Here is a 22,751-nt window from a genome sequence, read left to right on the forward strand (position 1 = left end):
AATGATAATCGATTATCCCTTCGTACGTGATGTTTCTGGATAAATTTCACTGAGATAATCAATTATCTTAAGTGATAATCGATTATCACAATGCATTTTGATGAAAAATGGACGTGAACCAAGCCTGAGGAGCTATGGAACATGATGATAATCAAATATTGATGTTAGTGGTTATGTTTAGGGTTAGTTTGACTTATGGTTAAGAGTGGAGCAAGAGTGAGTATTGGGATGTACCTGAGTATGTGATTGATGAACATGAGAGTAGAGGATAAGTCTACTTGTTATAGCTCGTAAATCCTGGTTCTATCCATAGATAGGTGTTTCCTTTTGTCTTGTGTGCATTGGAAGGAGATAATCTGTAGGGGAGGCTACAAATGTCCTGTAGGAGAGGCTACAGGTGGGCTGTAAGAGCGACTACAGTTGGTTAGGTAGGGTACAAGAATGAGATGGACTTTTTCCACTATGGTATTATGGTACGGTGATGCTCATGGTGTTGCTCATGACTGTGATAGTCATGATGGTGATGTATCTATGATGATGATCATGGTACTTGAGATGCTCTAGGTTTTATTATGTTGATAGTGGTGTTACTATAATGATTATAGTAAGTACTTAGCATGATTGCTAATGAGTGGATAAATCAAGGGTCTATGTGTGAGATGTTAGTGATGACATCAAAAGTTAGAGATCAAGGATCGATGATCAAAGTTCAAGGATCGAGGATCGAGTAATTAAGTATGATTGAATTATTTATGTTAGAGAATTAGGAGTCATATTGTTATTACTGCTATGTATAAGGTGCTTAATTATGGTTGATATAATCAGAAGGTATATATCTTGTTGTGTGTTTGATTATGATTGGTATATAAGAAGATACATATCTTGGTTTGTGTTTGATTATAGTTGATATAATCAGTATGTATGTATCTTGTTGTTATGACTGTTTTATCAGTTGCTTACCCCATACATATGTGTATTTGTGAATGAAATTATCAGTGATGATCGTGTAATGTGTTATACATGAGCAGATAATGTTACGGAAGACAATATAGTTGAAGTATTGCTTTCATTATTTTATTACTTGAAATAATATAATTTAATAAAGTGTTTTTTAAATACGTTTTTGCACTATAAAAAATTTTAAATTTTACTGATTTTTAATAACTAATAACATCTCACAAAATGTTACAATTAACATAAATAAAAAAAAGTTATTTTACCTTGCTGGGTATGAAGATCTTCTTAAATATAACATGTCAAAACTTTTTGTGTTTATATAATATTTTAAATTTGATAATTAAAATATTAGTAAAGTTCAAATAAAATATTATTTCAAATGCATAACATAATCTAAAAGATAAAATGTAATATTAGTTTTTGAATTTTGATAAAAAAATAAAATTCGTTTATTTTTAATGAATTTTAATTTAACTTTAAAAGTAAATAAATATAATTCTTTTAATATAAATATTTTTTTTATATGTCCTACTCGTTTTATAAAAAAAGTTAACATAACAAGAAGGTTTACTTATTTCCAAACCATTAAGTTCTTACACATAAATAACATTGGGTTTTCTACAAATCGTGAGATAAGAATAGTGGTAGCAACATTATCTAAGACACCTTTTCAAAGACACTTTCTTACTCGTCAGAATTTGTTAAAAGTTACAACATTAGAAGAGAGATTCATTAAATAAGACCTGAAACTTACAGTTGTGTTCTTCAATAAATTTTAACCAATAAAAGAGTGTGAGAAAGTGCGGCTTTTGCAATTCTACTTAAAGGTAGAGTGCATAGACTAAATGGTTACAAATGGCTTCATTTCAGATAGAAATTGAAAAGCCTAAATCCCTGGCAGCTGTGCTAAGATATTCAGTGGACATTCCATTTGAAAGCTGGTTGTGAGCTTCCCATGTGAAGCATTTTTCTATGTCAGCTCGCCAGTCAATGACATCCAAATTGAAGTATTGATTACGAATGTCATTCTTTTGCGGTCTCTTAGGACTGTATCTAATCGAACATGTATGCAAAATGTCACGAAGAACAGAAGTACTGAGAGCCCGCACGTGTGCACTAGGATGAGAAAGGCATCTGATTGTAGCTGGTAGGCGACACTGCATGTGAACGTGCGCAAGGAGGTTGGTAAACCATTCTATTTTATGTACACAACATGCACAGTTGTGGATATAGAAATTTAGAGAACTTTAGGACATGACAGAACCATACCATACTGAATAAAAGTAATTTCAAATTAACATGAAATAAAAATTTTAAATCACAAAAGATAATCGATGTTTTAAAAGTGAGCATAATCAATTATAAGGAAAAAATGTGAGTCCCTATATTTTTTTTTTGTCAAATTTGGTTTTAGTCTCCGCACTTATAAATTATGTGTATTTAATGGGGATTTTTTTACTGTCACAAAGTTAAAGGAAGGACTACATTCACATAGTTTTTCAATTTGATGATTAATTCATCATTTTCAAAGATAGAGACCAAAATCAAGTTTGATCAACGGTATATGTAAAACACATTTTCCCCTAATTATAAACACAATAAATTACAATACAATATGCTAGTATACTACCATTTAAAAGTGTTTGTGTTTCTTCGCTTACAGACACAAACAGCTAAAAATTCAGGATAACAACAGAATAATTTCAGCAAGGCTTTTGTGATCCTTTCTGTTATATCTTGATTTTTGCTTGATTCTGATAACATATATTGTGTTTATATGCAGTTGTAAATTAGAACCAGATTTGAGGTTAAACTAACAACTTTCATTCAGTATAGGCTCAGTTCAAATGAGGTAAGTTTGGTTTACCTTCAACAGGTTTGAAAGGCCATCTGCCACTGCGAACCCAGATTCTCCCAACTCAATCACAGGCTGAATCGCTTTAGCTGTTGCTTCCAATAGCTGGCCATTTTTACCAAAATTTGAAGCATGAATATCAGAAAAGCTTAAAGATAATCCAGATAACATTGCTCAATTTTTTATAACTGACTTGATTTATGGCGGGCAATTTTTTTAGGTTTCTATATGAAAGTTTTGAATTAAAAAGGTACAAAAGGAAGTAGTTGTGGTTTTACTTGAGCACAACTCCACACTATGTTACATAAATTTACATTCACATATAATTACTTTTAATACAAAGTCTTCCATATAACATTGCTATTTTACCTCCAGGGAAAGAGATATATAAATAGTACCTTCTCAAAAATCTACAATTTCTAATTTTAAGACATGAAGAAGGAGCAATGAATTGATGAATAAGTCAGTAGGAGGTGTGTTATGTATGTATGTACCATAAAATACTGATAAATATTTATCTACAAAAAATAATTTTATATGCCTATATATTTATCAAAACGAATTAAATATAAAAAATGGAATTAAATATTAAATAACATGAAGAAAGAAAATTTTAGAAGAAACATTCCCGTCTTTAATTTTGAAAGAACTTTTACTGCCATAGTACCATGAAATGAAGACAGGTTTCTGGTTGAAAGACATTGAAACTCTGAAACTACATGGATAAGCTAATGTATGAACACGGTACCTTAAGCTGTGGTAAAGTGCAAGCTTCTCCATCCACTAGAATTCCGTCTGTGGCTCGTAGTAGTAAATCTGATGCACTTGCCACGACTACTAATGATTCTAAACTATCATGATTCCTCATTAGTTCAATAATCAATTTGACAATCCGCTGATTGATTCTCCACATCTTCTGACCAATATTGTCGTCTTTCGCAATCCATGGCTGCAACTCCTTGTCGGCCTGACAAGCAACAAGTCCACTATGTAATTTTAACAAAAAAATTTCGGAAAGGGAAGCTGATTTAGAACACTGGTTCTGCAACAGATATTTAAACTTTCTGTACATTAAGAAATTAACAGTACTAACAATCCAGGCTAAAAGTCCATATCCAGAGTCATTATTTATGTAACCATTTTATAAAAACACAAATAGACCTGAAGAACAACTGCCGTAGCTGCCTTCATAGGTGATGCAGATACAACCTTGCATAATGCATCAACAACCTACATCACATTAAATCACCGAATGATTAATAATGGACCTTTTTCCTGTGGAAAATAAGAATATAATAGGAGCATTTAATCCACACAAACATGTGAGATTGTTAGTTTTGTGCTAAATAGCTGTCTTATATACAGTATATAACCATGACAATCAATCATGGAGTTTATTAATAGCTGACTTTTGCAGCTCTCAGCTACGAATTTACGCATGCACTATATCTGACAATTACTAGAATTAGCTTTTCATTTTCAAATATCTCATTCATCGGATACTCTTCGTTTCATTTCCTCTCCCGCTCAAAAATATAAAAATAAGGCTCTATTTTCTTTGAATTATGACTTTGATATCAGTGTTGAAGCTTTACAAGTCTATGACAGGTCACGTGAAAAGCTGAAAACAATTGATAGATATCAATATATTCAGATTATTCCCCTTTTTTAATTTTTTTTTCCAACATGAATCTTTTAACATCTTCAACTCAGATTTTTTTTGTGTTGCTGTGTAAGCTATTTGGTGATGCTTTCATGTATGGCCTGTGGAATAAAGATACACTCTTCTGGAGTCAGTGCATTACTATTATGAATTCCAATCATCAGTAGTCTTTTCTTTTCACTAGTAACTCCAAAAACATAATAAAAAGAACTTGTTATAAATTAAAAACATGCATAGTTCTGGCACGAGAAGAATAGAGTATAACAAATTAGTGTTATAAATTAACAAACGTTCACAATTAAGAAAAGCAAAGAGGATAGTAGTGGTAAAAGTATAACAATGTAATAGTACCTGTCTCCACCCCTGTTGAGCAGAAGTGCTTTCTGCACAAGGTTGAGTATCAGGAGATGCAATCAACTTCTGCCATAGTAGTGATACAACAGAAAAACATAACTCTTGCTTCTCTGCGAGCCTGGATCTAAGAAAAATTTGGGCACTGCAATTGAATCCTATATGCCTGTCCATAGTTAGGAAGTTGGCTAGATCAGAAGCATCAAATCCCGATGCTTCATTTGAATATGAAGTTCTGTCACATCTTTTACCGAGTTCTGAGGGGGATGAATCTATAGAGGATGAAGTAGATGTCTGCCCAGGGTCAAGGTGGCTATTATTTTCAAACTGAATTTGTCTTTTACTACTACCACAGGGATCTTTCCAAAAAGGGGAATGAATTAAGGTTGCTCCAATGGTTCTGCCTTGTTAACTATGGATGCAACAGTTTTGCTGTGAATATCTATGAGATTGTACAATGACGATGCCCTAGAGTGGATTTCATCATCCCATTTGCAACGCATCAAAACAGACAGAGCACGCATGCAAGCTTTTGACCGTCTAAATAGTTCAGAAATATGTGCAGCAACCATAGCTGCTGCAACTATTTCATTTGAGCTGTAACTCCATGAGGTACCAACAGAAGACGGCTTCAAAGAAAATAGCGCCTCTAAAATTGCTAAAATTCTGTGGGTATGACGTATTGCTGAATCTATGCATTTCTGCAATGCATGGGAAGATCCATCTATTTTGACAGGCATGGCTATCTTTTCTACTTTGTTGGGGACTGAGCGATTGTCTCCTCGCGAAATCATAGGGAACAACTGAAGCTCACAGGCAAGGGCACAAACAGCAGCCAGAACATAAGAATCAAATGCTGCTACAGGACCTTGCTTCTTCATTTTCCGTTTTTTTGTTTCTTTCTGGCTTTCAGATACTGCAAGTAAATCCTCAATCACTTCCTCCAAATAATTATCTTCACCTCTTGGCTTCTTGCTTCCATTGAATTGGACCTCGTGACTAACACAAACAGTTAAGACAACAAATAGTAGGCGTGAAGCAAGCTCAACAGATGCACATGATTCCAAGAAAAGTGAATGCACCATTGTACGAAGTTCTGCCACGGCAAGGCTTTTAGAGGCGGAGCCCACAAAATAGTATCTTGTTTTTCTTTTTTGATCACTAATAGACTCAGCTGGAAATGTCCTCTGAAGAATAGCTTCCACTGTAGCAACAAATATTTTCATGAGGCATGCTTCAGATGGACTTCCACGAGGAAGATATTCCAGAACCTTTAGTAGGGGTATGTACAAATTCCATGAGAGTATGGGAGGTTGAAGTGGTGTTGCGACCACAATTTCTGGAAGATCAACAGCTGAAGAATTTAATGGAATCAAGCCATAAGCAGCCTCCCATATGGTACAAATTCTCCACTCAACCTCTGAACCATGAGCACACAGCATTGAGGCAATGCCCTGGGCTGTAGCTTCAATAGTGGCTTCAGCAGCACCAGCTTCAATCTGATCAAGAAATAAATATTATGTCTGCATCACAAAAATGAGAAAAAGAAAATGAGGCAACTTGCAAAGACTGTTATAACCTGCTTTCTGTCGGAAGAAATATAGCCACCCAAAGGTTGATGTTGAACTTCGACACCATCAACTTGCCTCAATGGAGGGAAAAGTAAAGCAGGCTGAGAAAGTACTCTGAAAAGCAATGCAGCTGCAGCGTCTGCAGCTACACCAGATCTCATGGACATTGCAGTCCCTATGGCTCGCAAGAAATGAAAATGCATCCAATTTCTAGGGAGCTGTATTAACAATTACAGAGAAGGGAACAAGAAAAAGTAAATCAGTCAATTCGATTGAAGCTTTCACTTTCAGAAGGTTACTGCAGACGAAAACATCAAAATGCACATTACTATGCCATCACCACTGCATATCTCTTTATTATATACTGCACTTTTTCAGAGTTTACAAAAGAAGAATAAAAAATAAAAGCAAATTTGTGTACTTCATCTGCTTTTTTTGCTTGCCCACATTGCAACAATCTACATGCACAATCCATGTGACTTGCACCAACCATAAGGTTACATGTCACACAGCCGCAAATTTAGATATTAGCTCTAATGTTACATACCACTCAGACTGTACACCATCAAATTTTCCTCATTTTTCTTACAATGGAACAATAAATGAACAGAACACAACGGTATCCTTTCATTCATGTAGTGAACCCAATCTTGTCAGAAAAGGCTTTTGTATTGTTGTTCTCTCTGAACCCAGTTTCAGCTTATTTTTATTGCAATACTAACTTAGTGCTCGAGAAAATCTTTAATGACGAAATATTGAACTTATCAATGCTTTTATCTCAAAATATTGTCTAATGTGCAGAGATCAGAACCCTGATAACAAGTGCCCTAAGAACTAGTTAAGGAGAATTTAATTCACCGTATTAAATGCATCTAATCACGTAAAACAAAGCTAGTATTTAATTTGTGTATTTAATATTTAGCTTTCAATATTCTGATTCACTTCTTATTCATATTGAATTAAACAATACAACCTGAACTTACGGACTGGAATTTGGCTTCCCAATTCCAAGCCTTAAGCTCTGCCAATTATTACAATTAAGACAAAAAAAATAACCACTAATTCCTGACCTTTTCTCTCTTAACCGAATAAAGAAAAAAATCTGTTAATCATCAACTACCCCATTTAAGTTTATTCAACATTATTAAGCATGTCTTCTTTAGAATTTGCTTAAAGATTATAAAGTTTACCCTTATTCCACAAGCATATTCTTCAGCAGCTCGAAGAAGTTCTACAAGCTGCACAGCAGCATCAAGTGCATCAGGAGCCCATGATGGGGGTGCTTCTAGCAGTCCAAGAAGAAGCCTTTGAGTTGCACTGGGAGTCGCAATAGCATAATATCTAGACAATTTTGGTATTTAAATTTTCTCAGGCTAGTGCCTTCCAGGAACAACAAAATAACTATCGAGGTATTGAGTTAAGAATAACCTGTGAAATAAACGTGCATATGGTTCTAGAGCTGGTAATCCAGCAACAAGATGCTCATCTAAAGCTGTTGTTGGAGGAGGAAGTAGCAGGGCAGGGACAGCAGCTGCTGTTAAAGTGGCAGTCTCATATCGAGCAACTTCATCGTCACAAACACTTAATATAACACCAGCACCATTAGCAACTGCCCATCTTGGAGTTGGCGGCATGAGTTGAGGATGCTTCCCAGAACCACGTGCAGAAACTAAGGAAAAATAAACTCAATTAAGAAAAGATCCTTCTCTTTATTATAAATTTGTTTTAACAGAAACAAAAATCATCATCAATGCTTTTTATACTTCCATTCAATTAAAAATTGGAAATGAAGGAATCAAACATGCGTTCACTGTGAATTTAGGCTTACAAGGATTTTAAGGTGAGAACTGACCAAGCCTTATTTGGAGAACATCGCCCATTTTGTACTTGGTGTGGGATCATAACAAATCCCCTTCAAATATGGTTGGTAACATTTTTATGGAATGAGGGTTGCGCGTCCAATTATATACATTCGTTGTGGTTTCCAAAGGTGCAATTTTTTGTAGTATAAAATCTAGAGAAAGAGGAAGATAATTTGGGGACTGAACTGTTCTCTCTCTTTATACTATTTTCCTTTCTTTCCTTTTGGCTTGGGATACATTCCGTAGTATATTCAACCTCTCTTATAGACTCAAAATAACTCTTAGAATTCTATAAGGGTGCTCAACCGTAACAAATATAGTCACGTTAGAATTCTATAAGGGTGCTCTAACCATTACAATTATAGAGTCACACGAATATCACTAAATACTCTTAATAGACTTTGCATTCAATCTCCACTAATCTTTGTAACAACACATTAACATTATTATGACTATATCATTAGTTCATGTAGATCTCCAACCTGTACTAATTGTGTCCAAACAAAGTTTTCACTTGAATAAGATCGGAGGACTTATGTAAGAATTAAAAAAAGGTAGGGAAAAGTCAAATTTTATTTGAAGTTTCATGGATCGATTATACAAAAGAAGTTGAGTTTGATTATCTAATGCATAACGTACCAATCGTGGGTGGCTGGAGTTCTCCTGCGGCATATTTACCCATAACACCACTGCACCTGTTAATGCATGATAATTTGGATCAACTTATGCATAAGTTTACTTGGAGCCAAAGAGTAAACAAGATAACTAAACCATTTGATTGAACCATATTAATATAACCAAACATTTTATAGACTATGATACAATTGCAAGAGAATCAAACCAATAGAATCAGAGACTAAACCACAGTACGAAAGTTTCTCAGTAAATGCTATTGACAAAATTAAAAAAAAAAAAAAACATATTGCTTACCCCTGAACTTTATTATGCTATAATCCATTACTTAGACACACCATGGTCAAAATTGAACAAAAATGTGACTGACTGTTTACTTTTGTTTCCAAAGCTTACGAGTCAATAGATACATTTGGGTTTGTTTTTGAGGGTGAACCTTGAACAGAAACATCCAAGACCATAAAATGCCCTGGGACTTGCGTTCAAAGCTAAAAAATACATAACAAAAGGCATGTTTGAACAAATTTTTTCATAAGCACTTTAGGAGAGAATAAGAATAAATGATGAAATTAGTTTCTCCATAACATATAATTAGCTTTTACATAAACTAATTTGTAAGTTGTCTCAGTTTCTCTAAATTTGTATTTTTAACTAGTGTATGAACTAATTTTAGTTGATGAAAAAACTCATTTAATTTTTTTCTTGTTTTTCTTTCTTGGAAGCATTTATGAAGAAACTTGTCTAAAGAGAGTCAGCAAATATCTTTCTGAATTGAAAGAAGTAAGCCATATGTGATTTGTAATTCGTAACGAAAAATACTCACCACCGAAAATAGTCACTTCTAATGCCTAAAGGTGCAGCCAATAATATATCAGTAATCCAAGGGGATAAGGGTCTTATAGGCTTCTTCTCCTGCTGCATCATAGAATTTCGGCCCGATTCCTCATATACGGAATCATTAGCCATTGCATGGCTTCCGCCACTGCTTCCTTCAGCTTCACAGCCTTGTCTTTCCGTTTTGTATATGGGGCGATTGTAAAGAGTTAAGATACGCAAAATTTCTCCGCATGCCAGAGCCCATTGTTCTGAATATTCATTCTGTAAAGTTACACAGAATAAATCAAAAGGTTGGCAGGGAACATCTTTGCAGATGCTGAAGCTGAATAAGTTATATACTTAAATCAATCAGAATTAAAAATCATACTGGTTTCAATTAAGTAGCATGTGTTTGCATTTCACAAACTAGAAACTTACTTTTTCATTAAATTCCGTACAAACTAAATCAAAATACAAGTAAATGGATTATACCTCCTTTTTTGGGCAGACTAAAGAAATGAAAGAAGCAAATGGAGGACTAGTCTTGTCATAGACCAGCGTACCATCAATAATACATGAAATGATTGGAAGCATAACTGCGTGCCCATGCTCAGGATGGTGAAGGACAAGTACCGCTGGATGTACATGTGAATGAACAAATAAGTTATGTGGGCAAGCAATAGTCATAAATTATTGTTGAGTAAATAAAAATTGAAACTAATATTAAAGAATATATACCCAAAACATCATCAAAGAGGAGCATTTCTTTCGATGGATATCGATTGCGGATCAACTGTCAAAGCAACACAAACCAGTAAGTATGTTTGATACAAACTCCTGGATTCCATAAGTAAAAGCACAATATTATTGAATCTAAAAGAAAATATGTATTACCAAACCCACTTTTCCAGTTTATATGTAAATACAGTTGTATTTATTTACCATACCTCAGCAATATCATCAGGAAATTGTTCTGATGTAAATTGACCAATGTATTCAACGTACGCAGCAATTTGATCCTAACAAAAAATAGAAATATATATCAGAAGGAAGTACACTATAAAACAATCATGTTTAACACTAAGAGCTTATACGTAGATTTTGGAAACACATATTTTCAGTTACAAATGACTGAAATGCTGCTGCTTTCTGACTAGTAGTATGACATATAGACTGAAATGGAAAAAACTGGCACATATACATTGTCATTATCTTAGGCTCCATTTGATTCACTAAATTTTAAAGCACAAAATATGGAGAATAGGACTAAACAAAACTGAAATTAGCTTTTGTATCTTATATTTTCTCGGTAGAACTTTTATTCCAATTGTTAATTATTTGAAATGTCAAACATATTACAGAACATAATAGCTCCAGCCTACTGCTGCTCCTTTACATTTCATCCTTCAAGACCCCATACACCACACACAAACATTATCTAAACTAAACCTCTCAAAACCGGCAACACATAAATGGGTGATCCGTGAAATGATATGTCCACTGATATAAATCTCGCTAAGATAAACTCTAATATTATATTAAGAGGTGACTTTTAAATCTAATTCGATTTTACAAAATCGATTTGTAAAGTGAAATTTACACTTCAATGTATACTTTAAATTATCGTTATTGTGAGACACTTCTATCATATTGTACATGTTGGAGGAATAGTCATTTACTCAAAGTATACGTATTTCCACCATGTAAATGCAATCACGTTCCTATGTTTGAACCTCTTTTAACTTATGGTGTACACTAATATTATTGACAAGAGTCCTTAAAGGGTTTAAGTTAGGAGGACAAGCATTTCACTGAGCCAATGTGTGAATTTGAACTCTTACCATGTTTTTTTTTTCTAGTAAATTAAAAAAGAAGATATAATAGTACTTTCCACATTTTTTACATTTGTCCTGTGCATTGATAAAATAACAGAGCACAAATAAAAACGTCCTTTTGTACAGTACTGCATTACGCATATACAACATCGGAACTACTTAGGGGTTGAATTTCGGCGTAGCATTTTCAACCAGGTTCTTAACTATACTTTTTCCTTTCTCAATTAAAAAAAAAAAAGTATAATTCAAAGACCTAATTAAAAATTGATAAATAGTCCCGGAACCAACAAAGTAATTTGTTTGGTGTCTTATCACGTAATAAATAGACAGATTTTGTAAAATATTTTAAAAAGTAAAGTTGGAAGCACATTTTTAATTACCAAATAAGTCCCTGTACTAAATGAAAACTTTTAAATCAGTTTCTAAACACATTTTTTAAGTAAATCCATAAAAAAATATGCCTTTGAGATAGTTTCTAAAAGGTAACGACGAAAATGACAATTTAAGACAAGTATTTTACAAACAATTTAATATAGTTTTAAAAAACTTAGGGATTCAATTAAAAAAATTGCAAGGTGAAAAGCCCAGTTAAAAGAAAATAGTTTAAGACCTAGTTAATAATTTATCCTAGAGAAAGTAAATTCGTGATTGATCAACGATAAATAAGATATTAAAGCTAGTAATACTTTTTCAGTTTTGGGGGTTTCTGTGCGGATCAAAATTCTGCACCTGTTCCGGTAAAATTTGAACACAAACTGTGGTTTTCGAAAAAACTTTTTTTCCTAATCCTAATAATTCACTTGAGTAATTTAGCTTCTCTGTTTAATATAAAAAAGTTAGTGTAAGCGTTAACGTGCTGTTTTTACATGTTTATTAAGAAAATAATATAAAAAAGAATTAAATATAGTTTTAGTTTCTAAATTTTAATACGAAATATATGAAATTTTGATATATTTTAATTTTTAATTTTAATATATATATATATATATATATATATATATATATATATATATATATATATATATATATATATATATAGATATATAACAGTGCTTTCCTCTATCACATACTCCAAAAGAAAAGTTTGTTCTTTAATTATTTTGTTTTCTTTACTTGAAGGCTGTCACGTCTAATACAAAGAATAAATTAAGTTAAAGCATTGGTAATCAAATTCCACAATGTTTGAAGAAAAGAGTTAATTAAATAAAATAGGAAATACTAACAGTTTAACCACAAAAAATATCCCGGTTAAATAAGTTTTATACGCATTTATTTTACTATATTCTTTGAATGAATAAACTTAGAATAAAAATAATATTGCATTTAAATTTGAACCTAATAGAATAATTATAACATTAATATTTTTTAGAACTACAACTATACTATTTTAATAAAATTAAAATTTCTTAAAAGTTAAACTAACATAGAATTTAATTTTACTTTGAAGATAAATAATATACTTATAAAAATAATGAATACAATTTCATTTAAATCAAATAATAATAATTACTATAATTTAAAATAAAATATGACTCATTAAAATATGAAGTTAAAAAAAATATTCAGAATAAACGTAATTTTAATTCAAGATATTTAAATAATGTTAAAAAATCAATTTAACTAGTAATTATATATATATATATATATATATATATATATATATATATATATATATATAAAGAATATAACGAAGATAATATAATTAAAAAATAGATACTCCTTCCAGTTTCCTTCATTTTCTTTCTTTTAGGGTTTCTCACACATTAAGAAAAAAATAAATAAGTTAGTGAATGGGAAAAATTTACTAAACTTCCTTTAAACTTTTTTCTATAAATAATTAAAATATTAAGTTCCACTTAGTTGGTTTTGTAATTTGTACTCCAACACTTTTTTGAACAATGGTCTCTACAATAGTATAGAAAAGACTTTTAATCTCACCCTTTAACGTCTGACCATCGAATATCCAACTTAAAAAATGATTAGTGATATTGTTGTAATTAAAATCACTATTTAGACGTCAATTGGGTTCCGACATCTAAAAAATAATACAGGTGGGTCCTTGCAATTGGACGCCAAAAGTAGACAAATGAATACAAAATATTAATATTTTAATCGGTTTTAGAGGTTTGGGTTCAGGGTGTCCGATGTCTAAAACCTATTTAAACGTCGAGGCCTACCATTGGACGCCAATGACGTAGTCATAATTCCAAAAGTTACCATTTAGACATCGGCCCCTCCTAACCCGGACGCTAAATGTGTCCACTAAAATTATATTTTAAACCCTTTTAGACATCGGCTAGGAGGGCCCCGACTTCTAAAGTCATTTAGATGTCGGCTAGGAAGGGCCCAACTTTTAAACGTCTGCTATTACCAAAACCACGAACGCAAGGCAACAGTTATGCACACTTAGTGTTCATCATCTTCCTCACGTTTTCTCTCCACGGCCAAAGCTTTTGAGGTTCGTTTTCTCTCTTTTGTACCATTTAAAATTAGTTTTACTCCAATTACATTACTCTTTGATGAATTATCTTCCATTTGAACCGATTATAATGCGTTTTCACTGCGTTTTGGTGTAGTTTTGCGCGTGTCCTTGACCGGCGATTTTGAGCGTTTTTGGCCGGCGATTCTTGCGGTTTTTGAACAGTGCACTCCTTCATTTCCCTCCACTGTGTTTTCGAACGGTGCACATGCAAACGTTTAATGGATTACAGAGCCAAGATTCATCCAGGACATTAAACGTTGGCCTCCCACAGTCAGATGTCTATATAGACGTCTGACCTGTACTATCCGACGTCTAAATAGACGTCTGACTTTTACTATCTGACGTCTACATTGATGTCTCCCAATAAGACGTTGGTGTAAGATCAGATGTTAAAAACCCTAAATAACAGACATTAAAAGTCTTTTGTGCACTAGTGCTGCCACCTATGACTAATGAAAGAATTTGTACTAATATGAATATTTATTTAGAATAATATTGGAACAAAATTGTAATTATTGAATAGAAAGAAATAAATTACAATCAATTTGAAAAATTATGAAAAAGATTAACCTAAATTAAAATGGAAGGAGCAATATATCTAAACTAGATCATTTCTTGAAGAATAAGCTTTGATTGAGTCAAACTTAACGCCTATTCCCACAGTCAGATGTCTATATAGACGTCTGACCTGTACTATCCGACGTCTAAATAGACGTCTGACTTTTACTATCCGACGTCTACATTGATGTCTCCCAATAAGACGTTGGTGCAAGATCAGATGTTAAAAACCCTAAATAACAGACATTAAAAGTCTTTTGTGCACTAGTGCTGCCACCTATGACTAATGAAAGAATTTGTACTAATATGAATATTTATTTAGAATAATATTGGAACAAAATTGTAATTATTGAATAGAAAGAAATAAATTACAATCAATTTGAAAAATTATGAAAAAGATTAACCTAAATTAAAATGGAAGGAGCAATATATCTAAACTAGATCATTTCTTGAAGAATAAGCTTTGATTGAGTCAAACTTAACGCCTATTCACCTTCAAAATATGATATTTGCTACTTTCCTTAGAGATTGATTTATTTTCCTTGCAACCAAAATGGCTGAAAGATTCCCTCCTTCTTTTACATTAACTGCTCAAGTTCTATAAGCTTGATGTGAAGCAGTGGAATATTATAAACAGTAATTATAGCTGTAATAAAGTATTATTTGTTGTTATTATTATTAAAATTTGAAACGGAGGGAAACTAACATAGAACTGAGTGGATTTGTATCATAGATCACTTAAATTAAAATATTATCATAAACATTAAACATTATAAGTTACCTTTCTCTGTTGATCTTCTAGTGGAGGAGGCCAGAACAAGGAGGAGAACTGAAGACGGTCAATCCATCTTTCACTGGAAGCAGCCATTGAAACAGAAATTTGCCTTCACTTTCGACTCTTATTTCTTTCTGCTTCTGATATCAAAACCAACAACCCAAATCCAGCCAAAACTGGCTACCAATCAAGAATTAGAATATCGTAATTCAACATTTCCTGTTTAGCATGCACACATATTTTTGTCTTAGTACCCAAATAAGGATTGGTATACCAAAATTCAAATTTCAACAAATACGAATAATAATAAACACTAAAAACATGTCCAGTGAAATGACAAATCAATGCATGTATCAGAAAATTCTAATTATTCGCTACTGTAGATTCCCCTACGATGCTTAACTCCTTACAGTTGAAAACGTTGAACTGAAGGTGATTTTCTAGTTTCTCTCCATTACAGAACCGGAAGGGGAAAATTTCAAATTGAATGCTTATGTAAATAAAAACGGAGCGGATATAAACCTCATAAAACCACTATCAAACATAACAAGAATAGTTTTGAAAAACAAAAGGCAACAATGAGGTTGATATTTTCTCGTAGAAACGTTCAGTTTTCTTCATGACCAAACTTTTAAGAAAATCTTCAAAAACTGATTATATATATATACATATATATATATATATATATATATATATATATATATATATATATATATATATATAATTTTTACCAACTATTATACTATTCTAAGAATTTTTAACTGTTTCATATTTTCTCAAAATCTACTATTAGATTTATTGCAAGTGTCATACACAAATACACCATTTACAGAAAATTTTATCCTAATCTAAAATTATGGAACGAGAATTCATCTTAGAAAGAACCACTTTTTCATTTACCCAAACAATTCTGACCACAAGTTGTTGACATAGCATTGATAAGATCGATTACTACATTTGAGATATTATTTGCTTTGGTGCTTGACATTCCATATAATTTTGTTCTTAAAAGACATCTCATAGGGTTAATGGATAAAGTTATATAAAACTTATTCTTGACCTCAACTTCTAAGCAATGTGGGTGTATCGTGTATATTTGAACAAGCCTCAATCAAAGACTAAGGGAACGAAGGTTCCCCTAACATGAATGAGACTACCATTACCATTAAAGCCGATCCGAAGACAGCATGGAAATGATACCCTACCCTCAGATCTTAAAGGTCACTCCCTATTCTTTAAAGGTGCCCTTAGTTCAATCATATGGAAGCCGTGACACTTTTAGATAGTACTTCAGATGTGGAGCACACCGTTCAACAACAATGTCATAACGTTGAACTTGAACCTTAGTCAATCTCATTCGAAGAAGCAATTGGCATTGACCCACAAGCCGAGTTTGAGAAGAGTTGTCAAACAACTCAGTGCACCCAAGTGGACCGTAGAGAGTCACTTGCTCAAGAAACAAGTAGAGTCTGGTACAAAATGTTGATCTCATCCCCTGGAGGCTTGTGGATATGCCAAGAGTTTACCTAGACTTAGCATCATAAGCTGGCAATCCTTCCTTAACTAAGCTTGAGGCTTAGAGCAAAAGAAGTTCGGAGAAGAGAGACACTTGGTTATTGATCATGAAGTCAACCAATTCCTGAAATGTGACTTCATAAGATAGATTACATACACCATGTGGCTTGAAAACGTGGTTATGGTTAAAGAATTAAACAAGAACTGGAAAATGTGCTCCAATTATGCATTTTTGAACTAGGCCTTTAACATCCTTTAAAAAAAGTTAAGTGTCAAATTTGGCTTATCTTCTACATATAGAACCCTTTCATTTGTTCTGTTTTCTTTATCCCTCCATCTTCCTCCACCTCCCACCACCTCCCTCCACCTTCCACCACCTCCCATCACCTTCTTCCACCGTCTAAAGGAGTCACCCCATAACTCTCCATCCTCTTAAATGCCCCAAAAACCTCCTTAAACATCTCATGCGCATCTCTCACGAACTCAAATTTCATGTAGATAGCAATCAACGCATTAACAACAAAAATATTCATCTCTAACCAAAGTTTGAACAACAAACCATGAATTATAAAACCCCTAACAGAGGAAGAAAGGAAAAAAGGTGAAAAGGATGGGTTAATGTGGTGAAGAAGAGAGTAAGAAAGAAAAAAAGGTGATGGAAGGTGGATGGTGGAGAAGAAAGGGAGAAAGGGGGAAAAGGGTGGTCCAAGATGGTGAGAGGTGGAGGGAGGAAAAAAAAAAGAAAATAGCAAACACCAAGAGATCCAGGGGTAAAAAATAATTCAGATTTAACACATGGCACTTTGCAAACATCAATTAAGTAAAAGATAAATATAAAGAAGCCATTAGAAAAAAATATAAATTCAATTAAGTAAAAAAACAGAGGGAAACCATTATATGGGAGCCTCAAATGTAGAAACTAAATTTCGAATTAAGCATAATTCCTATAAAGAATAAATGGTAAACAAATCTTATTAACATTTGTGATGTTCACTCATTCTTGTAGAAGTTCATTAGAAAGTTTAATCGTACTATATTTTGGAATTGTAATTTGATAACATATTTTTTAAGAAAATAATAAATGATTTGTCAACAAATTCTTTTTAAAGGAGAGGGAGTATCAAATTATTTTCAAAATAATTTTAAGAGAGTTATGTTTTTCTCTAAATCCCTCATTTTCACTTAATTTAGTTGATAAATTATATATATATATATATATATATATATGTATATTATAAAATTGAAGCTAGCAGCAAAATATCTAATAACAACATAGATTGGGCACAAATTTAATAATATAAAAAAGAAATAAAGATGTAGCTGATATAAACACCAAAGAGTTTTCTATCAAACAGGGAAAAAAAGTCAATGATATTGAAATTTTCTCTTAGAAATATGGAATTCTCATCATTTCAATTTATCGTTTATAATTTCGATTTCGAAGAACAGCTAATAATATATCGGTTTTCAGTGGAGAAAAAAAAAATATTAAAATGAAAACTAGCACCAAAATATCTAATAACATCTCTCATTCATCGAACCACATTTAAAAAAAAAAATCAAATCTACCTCAATGTTCATCATACAGAAACACCAACAACAAAACTCGAAAAAAAAGATGCATTAGAAAAAAAAATGTAGCATACATAAAGCCCAAAAGGAGTTATATCAAACAGAGCAAGAAAGAAAAAAAGAAGTAAATGCAATTGAGAATTTCTGGTAGAATCATTCAATTCTCTTCATGGTCGAACAGTTAATCTAATCTTCACAAACCAATTCCCAGCATGAATATACATAGATATTTGCACACATACACATATCTATATATATTATATATAATATCAAAAATGAAAACTAGCAGTAAAAAGTCGAATAACAACACAGATTCACCATGGATTAACAAATTCAAGAAAAAAATGAAACAATCAAATCCAGTTCAATAATCAAAACATGTACACAAACACCACAACAAAACTCGAAAACACGATGTAATCAGAAAAAATGCAGCAGAAAATCGCATAAAAATGAAAACAAAACGCTGTGCTTACCTGACGAGATATATACGGACTGAATCAACTGATGCAAAAACAGTTTCTGATTCAGAAGAGAAAGGATGCAGCAAGGAGAACGAACTTTAGGCGTTGATTTGTGAAAATTATGATAACAAAACGATGAAAGAAGGGTTTATAAGTGTGTGGTGGTTGGTTATGGTGAGAGACAGGGAGAGAGGAAGCGAAACGAAGCTAAGAGAAGATCTTTTGTAGAGTTCAGAGAAGTTGTGTGCGTGGCAAGATATTTTCCTCACGCTTCTTAGCACAGTGTTTGCCACGTCATGTCGTAGTATGTATTCTCATACATGTACATTCATGTATGTATGTGATCATCATGATTGCGTTAACAGTCTTTCGAGCACGATTCAGTGATGTCTTTCCTGTAAGAAATTTTCGTTTAGAAGTAGCTTCTGCAAGTAATTTTTTTATTATTTTAACTTTCATAGTTTTAAATTAGAAATAAAACTTGTTTTGCCAATAAATCATAAAATAAATATTACAAAGGCTTTTTCCATTTTTCTTTAAATATTCGCATTCACCATGCGTAATTATATAATTGTTTTTAAATAGATCAATAAGCAAAACATAAATGGAAATTAAACCCATAAACAAATTAGGATGAAATGCTTTCTTTACACTTCTAATATTCTTCGAAATTCAATTTTATTTCTTAAAAAAACTGTCTGTTTTTAATCCATTAATATTAAATACATAACTTTTGATTCTTTAATTAGTTAAAAAATAAGTATAAATTGTGATAAATAGATTTAAATAGATCTTACAAAAACGAGAAATAATATATATTTTAAACAAAGGAAATTAAAATTAGATAAATATTCTTTTTAAATCTAAACAATATCTTGAACCGTGAAAGTATATTAGGTAAAGCCGAACTTCATCATCATTTTCACGTTGTCAACCTACTTTATCGATGCATCAATTTCTGTCAATAAAAGTTTTGATTCCTATTGCAATATAATATAAACTAATTACCCATAAGCATGTTTTTAGGCTTCATGCATACACTTGAAGCTATCGAATCATTAATTAATATTTTTATTTAACATAAAAACCTAAAAATATTAACAAAGAAAAAAATAACGATGAGAAAACATTAGAATCTTTATTTAATCACTTGAAGCGAATATAAAATTAGAAAACAAATAGCATAATTAACCTCTGTTAAAATTATAAGTCTTTCTCCAGCTATTACAGAAGTCAGAATAAACGTGGAATCAAACGATTCTGTTTAGAGATGGTGGGAAGCCAATCATATATCGACACGTGGGCATTTTAATTTGTTGGGACACCGAGAAAATATCTAGTGGTTGAGGCTCGCACTTCCAAAGATATTTTTCTTGCATTCGAATGGAGTTCACTGTGTCTGATTCCACGTGGCCGAATCACTTGCCAGCATAAGATATTATGTTATATCTTTCGGCTATTCCATTTTCTCATATCATGATGGGTTCCTTTTTCATGACCATGCAACATACTCATGCTCCAAGGAGGTATTTTTGTTTATTTTTCTTATCATACAAAAAAAGTATCAATAATTAGAAAATTTATTTATTTTCCTTTTATTTTTATTAAGAATATTAAAAACTAATTGGCTTATAAATTGTAAAAGTTTTAACATGAAGATATATTTAATAACTATGTTATATTATAATTAAAATTTTCTATAAAAAATTATTTTGCTGACATATAAATGTTAATTTTAGCTGTTGGTAATTGTTTTAAAATATTAAATTTAAATTTAGATAGTGGCATATAATAACATGATAGCTTTGAACATTTATTTTAAGATTTTTTTAAGAGTAAATTGAAGAAAGAAAATTTTGAAAATAATGTTAAATAATAAATAACTTTTCAAAAATATTATAATTTTTAATAAAATAAATAAATATAAAATATAAAATTATGTTTGATAAAGTCAATAATGATAATATTCTTAATACTAGGAGATAAAAAAAATGTATTTATATTTTTCTCAAATTTGAAATATTTTGGTATTGTATCCAAATTAAAAAAAATAATGGATACAGTTATTTTAATTCAATAATATTAAATTATTTTTGTGTTAAATGATGATTTGGGTTTATATTTAACTAAAATGTATCAAATGGTGTAAACAATTCAAACATCAATCTAAAACGTTATTTAACATGTAACAAAATTTAACTCAAGAAAGATTATATCTATTCATTTTTTAAGTTTTAAGATTAAATTGTATTAAAGTTTGGAAAATGATCTTTTATATCAAAGTTTAAAGACTAAAAGCTTATTTAATTTATCTTATAATGGATCTAATGACATCTTAAACATTAATCATGGCCAAAACATGTTTTTATGGCTTTTGACTTTGTAAGTAATACACCCCAAAGTCCATCATATAAACAAAATCAAAGATTTAATACATTGACTATTTCTAATAATACTACATATTCATTATATTTTAGCTTAACTATATATATATATATATATATATATATATATATTTATTTATTTATTTTCCTGTGGGTTTATATAATTATATAAAAAGCTACCAACCATGAATATTATTCATAAAGAGTAAGTTTTCAAAATACATAAACATAAAAAAAAACTATAAAGTAAAAATCATTACTCTTAGCTCTATATAATATTTATGTCTTTTACTATAAAATAATTTTCAATTGTACAAAATATGATAATAATAGTTCTATAACATGTAATACAAAGGTAAGCTAATTGCAATAATCATACCACAATGATATATATTTTTACGAATTCATATTTCATTCACATTATCACATGTTCTCAATTCAAAGAACTACAATAACAAGTTATGCTCAATTCAATATCCAAGACAACAATAATCTTCAACTGAATCTTCAATGACACTAGAATAATTTGTCACACTTTGATGACTTTTGAAAGGCTCATTAATGTGTCACACTAGAGATCAACACTTAAATCATCATTTGGTATGTTTTTTTGTAACATCCCAAAATATAGTATTAAACTATATGAGAGTTATCACATAATTAATAAAATAGAATAGTCGATAAAATGAGGAATAAAAGTTTCATCATAGTTATACAAATCCTAACTATAATTTAACTTCGCACATAGACCAACTTAGAACAAAGCTCTAAACATAGAACTAGTCTATAGAAGACTAAACATCTAACGTCCCGTCATCCAACGTCTGCTCCACAGATACCTCATCCCTCTCTACTCACACCCACCAGATGATCATAGCCAAGATCACAAAGCACAAGAACATACAACCAAACACAAACAAAAGGGTAAGCTAGTGTAAACAAAAAATATCATATAATGACTAATATTTTTACATAAATCATCAAACCAAATCAAGTACACAAACATTCTAGAAACATATAATACGTATAGGCTTGACTCATCCAAATATAGTATGAATGTCAAGTTATAGTGGTTCCTGCACTTGTAGTGGTAATACTATTGGCTCGATCCAAGCTACCATACAAGGTTAGTCCATTTCAATTGTCTTTGACCAAAACAAGGCTCCTAGACAAAGACCTCCTGCTATTCTTACCACATGAATCATCACTCTCTAATTGAGCATGAATCACCACATTTCAATTATCTAAAACACTCTAGTACATCTAATACTCTATTTGAGGGTCTTATGTTTTCTATGTGATTTATATTACTAGTGAAGTTATAATAATTCATTTTCTTAATGAGTTATTATACTTGATGCTACAACCATAAAGACTTGTAAGTACATCATATTAGAGAGCAAGATCAGACTTATCGCATGATATCTTTTAGATGATGAGTGAAGTTATAATTTTCTT

General features: G+C 31.5%; 1 pseudogene; it reads right to left on the bottom strand.

Moving 5' to 3' along the window:
* Positions 1–1,585: 1,585 nt before the first annotated feature.
* On the bottom strand, positions 1,586–19,143 carry LOC108345910 (protein GIGANTEA-like; annotated as a pseudogene).
* Positions 19,144–22,751: the final 3,608 nt, after the last annotated feature.

Source organism: Vigna angularis, chromosome 8, assembly GCF_016808095.1.
Source record: "Vigna angularis cultivar LongXiaoDou No.4 chromosome 8, ASM1680809v1, whole genome shotgun sequence".
NCBI classification, from domain to species: Eukaryota; Viridiplantae; Streptophyta; class Magnoliopsida; order Fabales; family Fabaceae; genus Vigna; species Vigna angularis.